Source organism: Pteronotus mesoamericanus, unplaced genomic scaffold (genome assembly GCF_021234165.1).
Source record: "Pteronotus mesoamericanus isolate MK-2021 breed Mesoamerican mustached bat unplaced genomic scaffold, CSHL_Meso_final contig_78, whole genome shotgun sequence".
Taxonomy (NCBI): domain Eukaryota; kingdom Metazoa; phylum Chordata; class Mammalia; order Chiroptera; family Mormoopidae; genus Pteronotus; species Pteronotus mesoamericanus.
In genome coordinates this window covers 9,668,977-9,686,192 of record NW_026555258.1, presented here as the reverse complement: position 1 = coordinate 9,686,192, position 17,216 = coordinate 9,668,977, and the positions used below count along the sequence as shown (strand labels likewise).

Below are 17,216 nucleotides of genomic sequence, written 5' to 3'. Positions count from 1 at the left end.
GCACTCCAATTAAAGAATGAGCAAAAGACATGAACAAATATTTCACTGAAAAGGACATATAGATAGCAAATAAGCACATGAAAAGATGTTCGATATCATTAGCCATCACAGAAATACAAATTAAAAACACAATGAGATATCATTACACATTTCTCTCAATTGCTAATATAAAAAAATAATACATTGTTCATGGGAATGCAAAATAATACAAGGCACCGTGGCCAAGTGGCCTAGTTGGTTGGAGCACCACCATGCACCAAAAAGGCTGCAGGTTTGATCCCCGGTCAGAGCATGTATGGGAGGCGAATGATCAATGTTTCTCTCACGTCACTGTCTCTCTCTCCCCTCGCTCTCACTTTCACTCCCTCCCTTTCTTTTTCTCTAAAATCAATAAATGTATCATCAAGTAAGAATTTAAAAAATAAAAAAAAGTACAAGCCATTTAGAAAAACCACTTAACAGTTTCTCATAAAGCTAAGCATACAGCCCTGACCAGTGTGGCTGCGCTGGCTGGGCATCACCCCACAAAGAGAAAGGTCACTGGTTCAATTCCTGGTCTGGGCACATGCCTGGGTTGCAGGTTTAGTCCCCAGTGGGGGTGTATACGAGAGGCAACAAATCGATGTTTCTCTCCTTCTTTCTCCCCCCACCTTCTCGTCTCTTTAAAAAAAAAGTTAAAAATAAATAAATAAAATCAAGTCACATTTTAAAAAAAAAAAGTAGTAAGCTATGCATACAATCCAGGAATCACACTCCTAGCTATTTATCCAAATGAGAAAAAAATCCATGTTCCCACAAATACCTGCACACAAATGTTCATAGCAGTTTTAGTCATAACTTAAAAAATAGGAAGCACCCAAGATGTCTTTCAACAGAATAAATTGGGATATATCCATACAGTGAAATATTATTCCACAATTTAAAGATGTTCTATCAAACCACCAAAAGACGTGGAGGAACTTTAAATGCATATTGCTAAGTAAAAGAAGCCAACCTGAAAAGGCTACATATGAAATTCTGGAAAAAGCAAAACTGTAGAGACAGGAAGAAGATTGATGGTTGCAAGGGGTTAGAGTTTGGGAGTGTATAAATAGGTGGAGCCCAGGAGATTTTTTTAGGGCATTAAAACTATTCTGTATACCATAATGGTGGGTATATTCACACTTGTCAAAACCCACAGAATATACAACACAAGAATGAACCCTATGTAAACTATGGACTTTAGCTAATAATAATGTATCAATATTGGTTCATCAATTTTAACACATGTACCATACTAATAGAAGATGCTAATAAAAGAGGAAACCAGCAAAGGAGGAAGGTATATTTGCGAACTCTCTGTATTATCTGGTCACTTTTCTGTAAATTTAAACTACTCTAAATAACACGGCCTATTAATTTTTCTTAAAAAACAGTGATAACATCAAATGCTGGTAAAGAGGCAGAGAAACTGGACCAGTCATACATTGCTAGTATAAATGTAAAATGTTACAGCCTGTCTGGAAAAGTACAGTAATGTCTTACAAAACTAAACATGCATTTACCATACAACCCTCCAGTTGCCCTCTTGGGCATTACTCCCAGAGAAATGAAAACTTATGATCACACAAAAGCTTATATATGAATGTTTACGTTAGCTTTATTCTTAATAGCCAACAACTGGGAACAGTCCAAGTTTCCTTCAACAGGTGATAATTAAACAAACAGTGATGTACCTACATACCATGGAATGCTACTCAGCTATGAAAAAGAACAAACTACTGATACATGTAACAACTTAGATGAATCTCAATGGAATTATGCTAAGTGAAAAAAGCCAATCTTAAAAGTTTCCATACTGTATGATTCCATTATGTAACATTCTTGAAATGACAAAATTATACAGAAAAAGTATTACTGAAGTTGAATGCAAGGTTCATTTATATCTGTAAAACTTCTATAAATATAAAAATAAAGCTGTTAATCTGGCTTTTCCAAAATCTTTCAAACAGAAAGATCACCATATTTCATTTAAGATTTAACCTAAAATCAAAAGGAAGGGTTTTAAAAAAATCTCATGACTTACACAAACTTAACTACCTATATACAAACCACAAGTACAAGGTACAGAACATGAAGCATTACAAATGAAATGCTCTTTTCCACCTGCATGTGAAATAGCCACAGTGGCAGCATCACAAGAAACTAATTTAAAACTAAATGTCATGCGGGAACACTAAACACACCCAAACAAACCCACATACCACATAATTCAACATATCCGAGCAGCAGTGGTTAAGGAATGGAATAGCATGGATACTGCAAGGATTTGGCAGACTGACTGATGTAGAAAGATTCACATTTCCTGTGCCTTTAAGCTGTTCCTGTTATACTACCAAAATAGTTTTTGGTGTCAGGTTTTTTTGGAGTTTATTTAGGGGAGAGGTAGAGCAATCATACTGTATAAATTATTAATTTAAAACAGAGTCTCAATCCAGGAAAATTAAGTAAAAAAACAAGAACACTATAACATAACAGAATTTGACAGTTGTATGTTGCTTAAAACATTACAGTGATAAGGTCATTTTTAAATATGTGTAATCTTTTTACAAGTCAGAAGAACCACAAATTATGGAGCTACAAACCACCAGCTATTCAAAAGAAAATTGTAGCTTATAAAATATTGGCTGACTGCCAGTACAAATGAATTTTTTCCTTAAACAAGCTCTGCAAGCCACAATACTCTTTCAAAAGACTATAACCATATTATTCAATCAAAGAGCAACATATTAGACAGTAAAGGTAAGTCAACTCTTGACCTAAAACACAATGAAAAAACCCACAAACAAACTGTTCCTCACCAAAACAGTAAAATGTTACCTTGGGGGAAAAAACCTGGAAATGTTTAATCCATTACTATTTTACCATAATTTCATCAAGGAATTAAGTATATTAAATGCCTCAACAGTGGTAATATTAAGCTTTGGAATCCAAACACCAATAAATACATTTAAAAGTAGAGAAGAGCCCTGGTCGGGTGACTCAGTTGCTTGGAACATCATCCCATACAACAAAAGGCTGCAGGTTCGATTCCCGGTCAGGGCACATACCTAGGTTGAGAGTTCAATCTTTGGTAAGAGCACATATGGAAGCAACCATTCAATGTTCCTTTCTCACATCGATGTCTCTCTCCCCCCTCACCCTCCTCCTCTCTAAAACCAATAAATATATACGTGAATAAGGATTAAAAAGAGGGAGGAAAACCTACCACCTAACTCCCCCACCAAACACACACACAAAAAGCTATCTTTGAAGAATTGCAGGTCTTCCAGTCAAGATGGTGGTGTAGGCAGACATGGCTCACCTCTTTGCACAACTCCATCAAAATTACAACTAAAATATAGAACAACCATCACTCAGAACCACCAGAAATAGAGTTGAATGGAAGTCTGATGCTATGGAATTAAAGAAACCCCATCCATCCAGACTGGTAGGAGGGGTGCAGACTCAGAACAGGCTAGTCCCACACCCACATGTGGTGGATTAAAAAGTCGCGAAGGATATGTGGGGAGCAAGGACCCAGCCCTATACCAGGCACCCCCAATCCAGGGTTCCAGTGCCAGGAAGGGAAGTCCCCACAACTTCTGGCTGCAAAAATCAACAGGGATTGAGGGGGTGGAAAAAACTTCTGGAGTCCCAAGTAGTTCCTCTTAAACAACACACACACACAGTCACCTACTCAGATTCAGACCCTCTGAGCTCCAGCACCGGGGCAGCAGCCTGATAGGTACCAGTGGCATACTGGGAGAAACTGAAGTATCTGGCATTGAGGTCAGCAGAGGCCATTGTCCCTTTTCTAAACCCCCCACACCCCTGACAGAGCCACAGGAAGCAAAAAACCACCAATCAGAACAATAACAAGAAAAAAGAATCCCCAAAAAATGAGGCCAGTATAAGCAGCCTCTGGGACAACTTCAAGGAGTCCAACATTCACATCATGGGGGTGCCAGAAAGAGAAAAGAAAAAGAAAGAAATTGGGAATCTGTTTGAAAAAATAATGAAAAGAAAACTTCCCTAATTTGGTGAAGGAACTAGACACTGAAATCCAAGAAGCAGAGTCCCAAACAAAGTGTGTGCATAGAGGCCCACTCCAAGACATATCATAACTAAAATGCCAAAGGTTAAAAGATAAGAAGAGAATCCTAAACACAGCAAGAGAAAAAGAAGTTAGTTACCTACAGGGGAGTTCCTATAAGACTGTCAGCTGATTTCTCAAAAGAACTTTGCAGGCTAGAAGGGACTGACAAGAAATATTCAAAGTCATGAAAAGCAGGAACCTACAGCCAAGACTGCTCTACCCAGCAAAGCTATCATTTAGAATCGAAGGGCAGATAAAGAGCTTCCCAGACAAGAAAAAAACGAAAGGAGTTCATCATCACCAAACCATTATTATATGAAATGTTAAAGGGACTTATTTAAGAAAAAGATCATCAAAACTATGGAAAATAAAATCGCAAAATCTGTCAACAGTTTAATCTAAAAAAACAAACTAAGCAAAGAAGAACAGAGACAGAATCACGGACACAGAGCACAGGCTGATGGTTGCCAAATTGGAGGGGGCTGTCGGGGAATGGGTGAAGAGGTGAGGGGATTAAGAAGTACAAAGAGGTAGTTACAGAATAGTCACAGGGGTATAATGTACAGAACAGGAAATGGAGTAGCCAAAGAACTTACACGCATGACCCACGGACATGAATAATGAAGGGTAGGGGATTGCCTGAGGGTGTGAGGGGTGGAAGGGGTCAAAAAGGAAAAATCATGACAACTGTAATAGCATAATGAATAGAACATGATTTTAAAATAATGTGATTGATACATGAAAAAAATAAAGCAATTATTAACATTAAAAAAACCATTCTACACAGCAATGTATGTCACATTTGTTACAGAGAACCCTGCATTAGTTATCTTTTCACAAAATTATGTTTTACCTCTCCAGTCTACAACTAATGAAGAGAAGGAATCTTTTTTCAGAATGCATAGCTTTAGTAACACCTTAATACAATGTCTCCTATATAAAAATCACTCAGATATTCAATGACCAAATTCACTGCTTTTCAGAATTAGGCCACTTTATTCAAGGAATAAGACGGTTTTCTAAGACTTAGACTTGTACAACAATCCATTCCATTTTAATTTCCAGACTAGCCATTATTAAAGCTGCAGTTCGCAAACCTGGTCACTACCTTTAGTTTACCCATTTGTCTAATTCCACCATTCTCTAACAATGATCCAGGGACTCCTAGAGGTCTTTTCACAGTAGTACTAAGACATTATATGCCTTTTTAATTCCCATTCTCTCATAAATGTAGTTTTCCAGAGGCTACATAATGTGCAGAGTATTATGTAATGAAATGTATCACACTTGGAAACTCAACATAATTCAATGCAACATTTTCCAAATGACCAATGCATGATGTTATAATACTACATATGGATAAAAGAGCCATACAAAATACAACAGACCAATGGATTTTAATTTAACAGAACAGAAAAAGTTTACTGATCTGGTTTCAGATTCCATTAAGAAACTACCATTTGTCAAGTTTTGATATAGTAACAAAGAAGAATACCCACAATTATATTTAAAAACTATTAAAATAATCCTCTTTTCCAACTTCAAATCTGTGTGAAGCCAAATTTTCTTCTTTATATACTTCAACCAGAACAATGCACCACAAGAGACTAAAGGCAAAAGTAGCTATCAGAAACTTAGCTATCTTCTATTAAGCTACACACTAATGAGATTTGCAAAAATGTAAAGCAGTGCCCAATCTTTTGAATGTTTTCATTTTGAAAAATAGCTATTTTTCATTAAAAATTACTCACTGTTGGAAAGTGAGGAAATATGTAGATGCTGATCAAGAGTACAAACTTGTAGTTACGTAAGATGGAGAAGTCTAGAGACGTACTGTAAAGCATGATGTACTAGATACTAGAAATTTGCTAAAAATCTTAAATACATATTTATACATGCATACAATCTCTTAACTTACAAGCTTTTTAAATAAATATATTAAAATTTTGTCAGAAATAATTTCTAATACCAACAGATATAACTCACATAAGAGATCTTTGGCGTCTTCAGTAATTTTTAAGAGTGTAAAGGAGTTCTGAGTTTAAAAGTTTGAGAACTGCTTGCCTAACTAAATGTAGATTGATTTTAGTGTTCCACATATCAGGTCCATTTCACCTGGGGAATACAGAAATTTCCCAGGAAGGAACCATGACAACACGTACAGCCTGGAGCAGTATTCACTAAGCTCTTGACAAATGTTCTGCACTCATTTTGCAGTAAGCAGTCCTCCTATAACGAACAACTACTTAGATTTTCAGTAAAAGGATTTGGCAAAAATATCAACCATGCTCATTGATTCCCATTTCATAAAGAATAATCACTTAGCCATATGACCTGTTTTAAGTAATCAAAAAAAATACAACATAATAGACAGCATTTATTGAGCCCATCGTATATGTCAGGCACTGTGCTTTTCTACATTATCTCATAATCCTCCAGACCCTGGAAACAAAGCGTAACAGCAAGAAAAAGACTCAGATATACTTGATAAAAGTCACACAGTCAAAATCAGGACCATGTGATTCCCAAGTCCAGTGCTCTCTCTCCACTCACCAGGTTACCTTCACAACACTAGACTGGAAATCAGACCTGTCACTTATTCTGGGCCCTTGGGCAAGTCACAACTTTCAGACAGTTTTCGCATCTATAAAATAAGAGGGTTGGTGGAGCTGATCTCCAAAGTCCCATCCATAGCTGATATTCTTGGATTATGATTCATCACAACCTCAACCCCACTGTTTTAAGAGTAAACGGCCTACTGTATACTTTGCTGATCAAAACAAATGATATTACAAGTGACGGGGAACTAATGAGTAAAATTAATAGACTAGGATATAGCTTTTCATGCTTCAATATCAACAATCATAAAACATACTATAAACAATAATAAACAGGCACTGTGTACTTCCCTCATCCCAGGCAACCAGAGCTTCCTTCTTTAAAATAAGCTTGGGCATTTGGCAAGCAGACATCTCTGAAGGTGGTAGGAACCTGAAGGTGGCATGCAATACAGAAACACCTAACTGAAGGACTGCTATAGGGAGCAAATATCTCATCATTAGCTTGTATAGGAAACACCAACTATTCTTTGAGATAAATTATACAATAATCAATGGAGATATTTGCCAAGCATTTCTGAGAAAAGAGGGCAAGCTGCAGGAAATAGTGAAAATTGACACATGGCAACTTCAGCATGCACATGCACGCACACATACAGAATCCAAGAAAAAATGTACTGATTGCAGGAAAGTACACATTATAAAACAAGGTTTATTGTATTTGCATTATGTTGATATTTGTCTAGACTACCAAAATTTAGACTTCTTCCTACAACAGCTACAATTTGAACACAATTTATAATAGTATGTGCCATACACTGTGCTGAGCCCTTTAAAGACACCACCCCTCTAATCTTACTCTGCAGAGTTGCGAGGTATTACATTCGTTTTAAAAGGTGAAAGTAAGTCTTATAGTTAGTAAGTAGCAAAGAAAGGATCTGAAACAAATCTCACCAACACCAAAGCCTATACTCTTCATGACACATTTCTGCTGGTCCTAGAGAGAATGAAACCTCACGTGTAGGTCAAAACAAAAAAATAACGTGTAATATTTGAGCAAAGTTACAAGGTCATTTTTTAAATTTTAAATAAAAGTTTTTAAAAGCTTAAAATCTGCTTATGGAAATACATACTGTTTAGATATCAGCAAAAGTCACAAGGTCACTGTCAAAAATCTATTACTTCTTTGGGTAACTATCAAAACACTCAAATTCTGAACATATGACATGGCTGCTACTGCTATACAAAACCTAAAAAGATCTCTTCTGTTGAAGAAGTTCAGTTGCCAGGAAGCTGCTTTTCATGGGATACCATCTTTTTACCCCAACACCAGCATACTGAAGCAAATTACTCCAGTGTATATTACTCAGAAGAGAAAGTGGTGTCATTCAAAGCAGAGTAGAAAAATCACAAGGTTTACGAGATGACTTCTAGCCACTTTCAAAGAAATACTGAAAACTGGCCTACTAAAATTTCTTTCAAACTTTAAAAAAGCTAAAATGAGTTTTGCTTTTTAATAGGGGTAAAGTGTAATTACAAAATCCTTCAATTTGAGTTATTTTTCATTGGAAGTAAGCCATCACTTTTTAAAATTATCTCAAAATGGGAATTCAACCACGTTCCGGTATGTTAAGACTAATCATTAACTAATCAAGCCAATCAATGTATGATTTTAAAATCAAATCAAATAACAATTCACTAAAAATAAATAGGAAGAAAAAATAGAGAATTTGTAAGAGAAAATCTCAGAAGGTACGTTGCAATTTCTTCTCATTGTAATTATGTCCATTAGCGTTGTCCAAAGGTTATTTCCTATTTTTGCTTTTCCCCTATGGAATATGGATCATAACTGGTCAGGAGAGTGTGGCTACTACTGTAGAAACTACCAGGCCAGAAAACTCAACTCCCCTTTCAGGGGTGTCCAATCTTTTGGCATCTCTGAGCCACACTGGAAGAGTAAGAATTGTCTTGGGCTTACACATTAAATACACTGTAACATGAAATCACAAAAAAAAAGTCTCATAATGTTTTAAGTAAACTTACAATTTTGTGTTGGGCCACATTCGCAGCCATACTGGGCTGCAAGCAGCCCGTGAGCCATAGGTTGGACGCCCCTTCCACTGTCCTGCTAAGACAGTAGTTATACCAAGTCCCCAGATTTAGTGAAGAGAACACCCAACTTTTGGAACCAAACAGACATGGTCTCAAAACCCAGATGCACAATTTACCAGTTAAATGATTCTAGACTTACTAAACTAGGTTTGGTTTTCTTATCTGAAATATAGTAGTGATTCTGAAAAGCTAATGTGAAGATTAGAGATAAGTTGTATAATGCATACCTGTTATTAGTACTCTTAATCATTATGTACCTGACAATTTCTTTTGTAATGCCGCCATTGTTTAAAAGTAATACATCTACTACTAAATAATAATAAGGATTTATCTACTTCTCACTGGGAAATCTGAGATAGGTGACAAATCATTAGGGGAGACCTATAATACAAACTGGCTATCATTGACCTTGTCATATTTTTACTTTAATTGCTTAAAAATTTTTCAAACTCCTTAATGGATGAGGGGCTTTAGTGGCTCAACATTGTGACTACACAAAAAAAATGCCACTAAATTGTGCAGTTTCAAATGGTTAATCTAGCCCTAGCTGGTGTGACTCAGTGGACTGAGTGCCGGCCTGCAAACCAAAAGGTCGCCAGTATGATTCCCCTGTCAGGGCACGTGCATGGGTTGTGGGCTGGGTTCCCAGTTGGGGGTGTACAACAGGCAACCACACACTGATGTTTCTCTCCCCCTCTCTCTGAAAATACATGAAAAAATTGAAAAATAAAAGGTTAATCTAAAAAAATCAATTTTCAGATGGAACGAGGGCCATTGCTCATATGGCTCAGTTGGTTGGAGTGTCTCCCATAGACTGAAAGGTCAGAGGTTTGATTCCCAGGCAGTGCACATATCCAGGTGTGGGTTCAATCCTGGATGGGGGCATATGCAAGAGGGCCACCAAACGATGTTTATCTCTCTCTTCCCCTCCTTCCCTCCCCCCTCCCTCTTTCTCTCACTAAAAGCAATGGAGAGATGCTCTAGGGTGAAGATAAAAAAATAAGTAAATAAAAGGAGGAACAAGGTAAAATAACCAAATTGTTCGTATCGAACATCATTCAGTGCCAGCAATGTGACCAGTTAAACTAAGTTTATTCAAGGCTTTCTTGTCTCCATTTCTGAAAAAGCAGCCTGACATGGTGGAAGGAGTCCAAGCCTGGAGGTCCAGATATCCATTTCTCATCCAAACTCTACCACTAGTTAGGTGTGTGATTTCGGATAAATCCCTTAACTACTCTGGGTATTTCTTAAATTCTACAGCTGTCAAAGACCGAAGCAGGGCCAAAAGAATCTCACAGGTTTCTCACAAGCTTAAGATGTTATACTTTATATTCCTGGCAAGCCAATTTACATGGAAATAAAATTGCATAGATTAAAAAAAATTAACTATAATATATGCTAAATCTGACAAACTTAAATGCCACCACACCTCCAATGAGCTGAAAATAAGTTATCTTAAACTGGAAAATTTTCTTGTTTCAGGAAAACTGCTCCTACTGACTATTTACTGGAAAACAAAAAACAGACCCTATAATGTCAGTGCAAAAAAATCATTCACTGATATTATGAGCTAAGCACAAAGAAAAAGACTATTCAGAGATAACTGATGCAGTAAGTTCAAGGTCACCACCATTCTAAACCAAGCTGGTGAACTGTTAAGTTTTTAACTAATAAACTCAACGTCTTTTTATCCAACTATTAAAAATGCATTAAATGTAAAAATAAGTATCATGCATCATTAGATAGCCTATAAATAAAATCATAGACATTAATCAACATTATTTTGCAAATAATTCTTTTCTCGTATAACTAACCTTGGGGTAAAAACTTCTCTTGCTACAAGACTCCAAACAAGATATATGAACCCAAAAGAACTTTAATCTGTTCTTCAATTTGTCTGGAATAGAAGTTAAATCCTCTGATATCTTCTGGCATTTTGTTAAGTGCAAGTTGTTAAAGAAATGTTTTGGCAACAAACACCTTAACTACCATTAATCAGGGTAGAAGGTTTGTCTTCCTTCAATATGCCACTAAGACCTATGGGGCAAAAGAAAGTATGGCATGATTAAAGTGACCTTAACAGTGATGAAGGTGACTAGATGGGACTTTCATCTACTGGTTTCAAGGAGTATGAGAGTACTTTGATATCCACAGCCAACAGAAAGCTCAAAGGACAACATTTAAGTTGTATCACACAGCTGAGAACACATGAAGGGCTTTACAACCCAGAGCAATTCACCTAGCAAACTGAGTAAAACAAGTAGAACTACTTACAAATCAAAGTAAAAGTTTGGATGCCTTATCAGAAGTTTCCCAAATCAACTGTCTAGATTCAGACCTCAGTAATAATTCAGCAATTAAGTCTCACTTCTCTTTCTGGGAGTCATTGTATCAAAATGAAGGCATAAAGCCACAGATGCTCAAACCTTATAAAAGGATCGCTGATTTTCTCTTCATCAGATCATCACCTGGCTGTCACCACCATACTTGCAAACTCAGTACAAAACTACACCAAGCTTGCTCAGTTGGGTTAGGCATTGTCCCACAAAGCTAAAGATGACCATTTCGATTCCCAGTCAGGGCACCTGCCTAGGCCATGTGCAAGAGGCAACCAACTGATGTTTCTCTTCCTCTCTTTCTCCCTCCCTTCCCCTCTGAAAATAAATAAAATCTATTAAAAAATTAAACCAAAGTTGCCTCTCAATCCCACTTCTCTTCGGTTCCCCAGGTGCCTGATCAACTAGGCTTGAAACCTTTTAGATTTGTTGCTCAGCCCTCACAATCAGTTACTAAGTTTCAGTAGTTCCAAGGTATCCTTTCTATACCCTTTTTCACTCTCTCTCTTTTTTCCTCAAACTATTCAACATTATCTTAATCAGTGTATTCATTTCAGCCTCTCTTTTCAAACAAAGTTGTCAAATTCATAAAGATAGCCCTAATAATGTCATCCCTACACTTGCTCAAAAACCTTTCACAGAAGCCTCACTGTTGACAAAGTCTGAATTCCTTATTCTGGCATTCAAGGCCTTCCATCAGTAATTCCAACATTCCTCTCCAAACGTACACTCTACCAAGCCCTTTCACATTCTCTATCTTTAACTAAGTGAACCACCTGTTCTTTGCCACAGCAATCTTGAGTATTCTTACTTTTCTAATGTGTTTCTATTCTCTCCATATGGAATTCTCTTCCCCATTTTCCCATCATCTAATCCTACTTGTTCTCTGGCTCAGCACAGATATCACAAACCACATCCTCTCTGAAGTCTTCAATAGTATCCTTACCTGGAAATAATCTCTCGCTCTTCTGACTTCCTTGACCATTTTATCTCTTAAGTACTTACATATATAATTTATAAATCTTTAAGTACATTTAAATGTACACACATACAAGTGTTTACATATACTTATAAATATGTAAATATTTACATGTGTATATATGTATATAATAAATATATGTATATACATATATATGTAAGTACTTACGAGATTTTTATACACACACACACACACACACACACACACACACACACACACGAGGGGAGGACACCCAAAAAACCTTGAATTACCTTCTGGAGGGCAGGCTTTCCCTGCTAAGTAAGCTTTCTAGGAACCTATCTCTATTAGTGTACCAGCTGGCATTGCTGTGAGAGGCTGCATTTGGCTTCAGTCAATTTTTTTCCAAGACTCTTTAAACATGTTTGCCCATCTCATGATGCGTGATATACGAGTGCACCTGCCCACACTGCACTGAGTGCTCAGTGGTTTTGGACCAAAAATGGCATGACCCCTGTACCTCACCCTCCCTCTTCACCTGATCTCACCCACAGGGTAGAGCGACTTTTGTCTCCCTGAATGAAAAAAAAAAGTCCTCGAAGGGAAACATTTTGCCAATGTGGAAAAGGTGGAACAGAACATAGCAGAAACACCAAGAGGCATCAAAATTGATGAGTTCAAAAAATGTTGTGAGCAGTGGAAAAAATGTCTCGATAGGTGTATTGCTTTTTTTACAAATAAATTCCATTTTTCGCAGGGGAGTCCCTATATATGTATCTCATGCCATCACCTCCCCTGACAGACTGTAAGCTCTTAAAGGTCAAGGTCTATGTATAGTTTATCTGTATCCTTCAATGCAACATAGATTATGCACAGTACATATGGACTCAAATTCATGATGATAAATTAACAATTGAACCTATTAGCAGTCTTAAGATACTCATGAAGAGCAACAGGAATAAAATATACCATAGACTTCAAGGTCCAAAGTATTCCCTACCAAAATACTACAGCTATTGCATCCTTTACAAAGTAATAGACTGCAACTCATAAAAGAACAATTCATTCAATAAATATGCAAGTGCCTACTTAGTACCAAAGAAAACAAAACCAACATTAATCCTTGCCTTAATGGAGCTTATACTCTAGTGAAGGGGAAAAGGCAATAAACAAAATAAAACAGCAAAATATATAATAAGATAAATGGTTAAAACATTATAGAGAAAAAGAGGGCAGAAAAGAACGCCCAGGGAGGAGCTGCTATCTCAGTAAGGTGCTAAGGGAGGGTCTCACTAGAAAGGTGAGGTAGGCGCAAAATTCTAAGAAAGATAGAGCCGCAGAGATCTGAGAAACAGCATCCTTAGGGAGGGCAAAAAGCAAATGTGAAAGACTTGAGACGGGGATATGCCTGACATGTTAAAGAAACAGCAAGAAGGCTGCGGTGGCTGGATGGAGTAAGCAAAAAGAAAGAAGAAATGAGGTCAGAGAGGAAAAAGAAGAGATCTGAGCACTTACGAACTTTGACAGGAGTTGGCCTTTTACTCTAAGCAAGGTGAGGTTTCACTGGAGAGTACTGACTAGGAGACAAAAATCTGACTTACCTTTTTTAAAGGATCACTCCTGCTACAGCACTGAGAATAGGCTATGAGAGGGCAAGAGCAAAAAAGGCTACTGTAGTAATTCCGAAGAGCTGATGGAGACTTAAATCACTCAATGTGACAAAAAGTGGTCAGAGTCTGGTTATATTTTGATGACAGAACTGGCCAGAATTCCTGATGGATCACATGTGGTGTGTGAAAGAGAGTCAAGCATGATTCCAAGTTTTGGATGAACAACTGGAAAGATGGAGGAAGATCCTATTTACTAAGATGTGGAAGACTACAAGACGGGCAGCGGGAAGATGGGACAGGGTAAAGACCAGCAGTTCGGTTTAGGGAGAAGTTCGGTATGAGACGCCAATAAAATATATAGTAGGATATACGAGCCTGGAGTTTCAGAGATAAAAATTCTGGAGTCAGAACATTTATGGTATTGAAAGCTATGGGATTAGATGGGATCACCAGGAGAATGAGAATAAAGTGCAGGGACCCCATGGGGCGGGGTCCGGTATTAGGAGGCAGGAGTAATGAGAAAGAACCAAAGGAAACTGAGAAGAAGCCAAGGAGGTAGGAGGAAAAGCAGCAGAGTGTGGTGTCCTAGAAACCAGAGCAGAAAAGCATTTCAAGGAAGGAGGCATCGACTGCAACAAATGCTGTTAATAGGTCAGGAATTAAACTTTGTGGTTCTGATGAAAGCACTCTTAGTAGAGTGATGGGGTACAAAGTCTCATTAGAGTAGGTTCAGAGGAGAACAGGAAAACTGAAGAGGAATAGAAACAACTTTTTCAAGAAGGTGAAAAATTGGATTGTAGCTGTAAGAGACAGTAAGGTCAAAGAAAGGGTTGTTAAAAATAAAAAGACGCTTGCTGACTGAAATAAGCCAGTAGACAGGAAAATAATGATTTGGGTGGGGGAGGGTGTATATGATTTTAACTGTTACACTGTAGAATTTAGAAGTCAACTAGCCTAATGAAGAGAAATTTCACTAGGTTAATGGGCAATAATTCCAGAGTACTGTTACTCTTTATGATACTAAAGAAGGGAGGAGGGCAACCCATAATTCTTATTCACCTGCCTTAGAAGGCTCAGGAGAGAGGGGGGGGAGAGAGAGAGAGAGAGAGGCGCGCGCTGGGTCATTTACTGAGAATCTTCATGTTAGGCATTTTATACATTATTTCATTTTCACTCAGAATAACTTCATAATGTATCATCTTTATGTTCAGATAAGAAACCAGAAGCTCAGAGAGAGCTAGTAATTTAATTGAAATACAAAGCTGATGAGTTGTAGAACTATGTTTTGAATATGGCTCTTTCTGAGTATTAGATAAGAAATTGCTAATTGGGGGGGCAGATTTAAAATAGTTTTGTGGTTATTTTTTAAGTTCTTATCTGTTACAAATACATATTGAAGTATTTATGGGTGAAAGTATATGATGCCCAAGATTTACTGTTAATATTCCAGCAAAAACAAAAAAAAATTGTGAGCAAGGACTAGATAAAAGAACAGCAAAATGCTGATAATTGTTGGAGTTGACAGGTATGTGGAAGTTTACTGTACTGTTTCTCTTTTAAGTACATTTGAAAATGCCATGATAAAAAATAAAAACCCAGGTCCTTACAAGTCAAATTACTTCAAAACCTACCCTTAATTTCTGCTCAATCCTCCATTAAAAAAGAAAATGTTATGTGATTCTTAGTTTACAATTTTCTTATCTTCTTCAACCCTCACTGTAACTCTACAAATTAGGGGTTTTATTACAATTTTACACATGAGGAAAGAGATCTACAATTAGTAAACAGCAGAATCAGACCTCCGACCCAAGTCTTGTAGTGCCGAAACATTTTTCTACTGCCCAGTACAGAGACGGAGGTTATGCAGGGTCATCTCTGGGCATACCTATAGGGAGATTCCTTCTTCAGATTTTTTGCTATTGCATAACCCTAGGACCAAGTTTCTGAGGAAGGACAGGCTTTATTCCAGGGGCTTGACTAAAAGAGGCAGATTTCAAATGTGTCCAGCCATCAACCTACCTTGCCAAATTCAGGGACTAACAGGAACTTTATACACAACTTCTGAGAGGGTGTTCTGAAAGCCTGCCTAAGTCAACTCTTTTGTGCCTCCATTTCTCCAAACGTAATACTGCTATTCACCTCCATTACCCAGCTATTTTAGTGACCAAAGTTCAGGTATGTGAACCCTGAGCTCTAGAAATAAAGAACACTACTAAACAATAATACCAATTTCAAAAGCTAGTTTTGGCTAGTTCCACATTTACCACAAAAGTGGCATATCAGAAAGCATGACACCACATTTTTAAAAGCCTCGTGACTAATATGTTTGAAATCTGTTCTTCCATGCTAACCTTGACATTAAAAGCTTATTTATAGCTTACTTCAAAAACAACTGAAAATACGCACACTAAGGGCTCCAGATGTTTATGCTCTCCAGCTGCTAACTTACATTATCAAAACTGCAACACCTTCCTCCCCTACTTCACCAGCTTTCCCGACTAAAACTGAGTTCTCTAACGTCACTTAATTAAGAGGTACCCAGTTAGTATCTAATACTTTCTTAAGTTAAAATGCTGTTTGCCTGAGCTGTACAAAAGGCTACGATTACATGCAATGTTTGAGGAATTTCAGACTTACGTGGAATTAGAAACATCGTAAGAATGAGCTGCCTCCAACTTAACTTTTAAAAACAAACTACTTCTTTATCAGGTCACTTACCTAGCTCTCTTAAAATGTACTGATTTTCATTTAGGCTAACTGAATATAGGTGATCAAAGTTATAGACTTTATTTTCACCTTAAGGGCCTATCTATCCACAGAATGATTTATTCTTTATTCAAAAAAATATTTTTTCAGACCTACCAAGAAATCTCAGGCCTGTCACAGAGCACACCTTTCAGCCTAAAGTCAATGCATGTTTGCTGGACTAAACTGGGAAAACAGGTTAAAAAGCATACTTCTATTTTATGTCAATAGCATTATCAATAGCATTAATATGATTAAATTTAATTCATAAACAAAATGCTGATCTGCTCAATAGGATATTGTAAAAAGCCCTGGCACCTGGAAAACTGCAAAGAACAGGAAATTCTGCAGGTGCAGTAAGAAACTACATCTTATCCATGACCCAGAAACGCCTAGAATTTATTACACAACCTGCTGCAGAATTCTCACTTTTCAAATGGAAATGAACCATGAAGTCACATAATGCAATCCTGTGATTTATTTATTGATATAATCACCTGTACCCTTTCAAATTGTGCTAAAGTTAACAAAAGCAGATGTTCTACATAGTGTTAGTTATGTCAGAAGTTAAGAGAATTTGAAATATTTAGGGCTGCTTCATTCATTAGGATTGCTTGGGCAACACATATATGGAATATCCTTTGTGAAATATATACCATACTTCTCAAAAATGATACACTTGACCCTCAGGATAAGGAAAAACTCAAATTAGGCATGAAAGTGACAAATAAGGTTATCTGGTCACCTCACTATTCAACACAAGACCTAAAGGTTAAAGATTTGTTGAGCTTTCCGGTTCAA

General features: G+C 37.2%; 1 protein-coding gene across 5 annotated transcripts in view; it reads right to left on the bottom strand.

Annotated features, from left to right (window-relative positions):
• The window catches only part of STRBP (spermatid perinuclear RNA binding protein), a 175,428-nt gene that overhangs the window by 99,086 nt on the left and 59,126 nt on the right, over nucleotides 1–17,216 (bottom strand). The window lies entirely within an intron of this gene.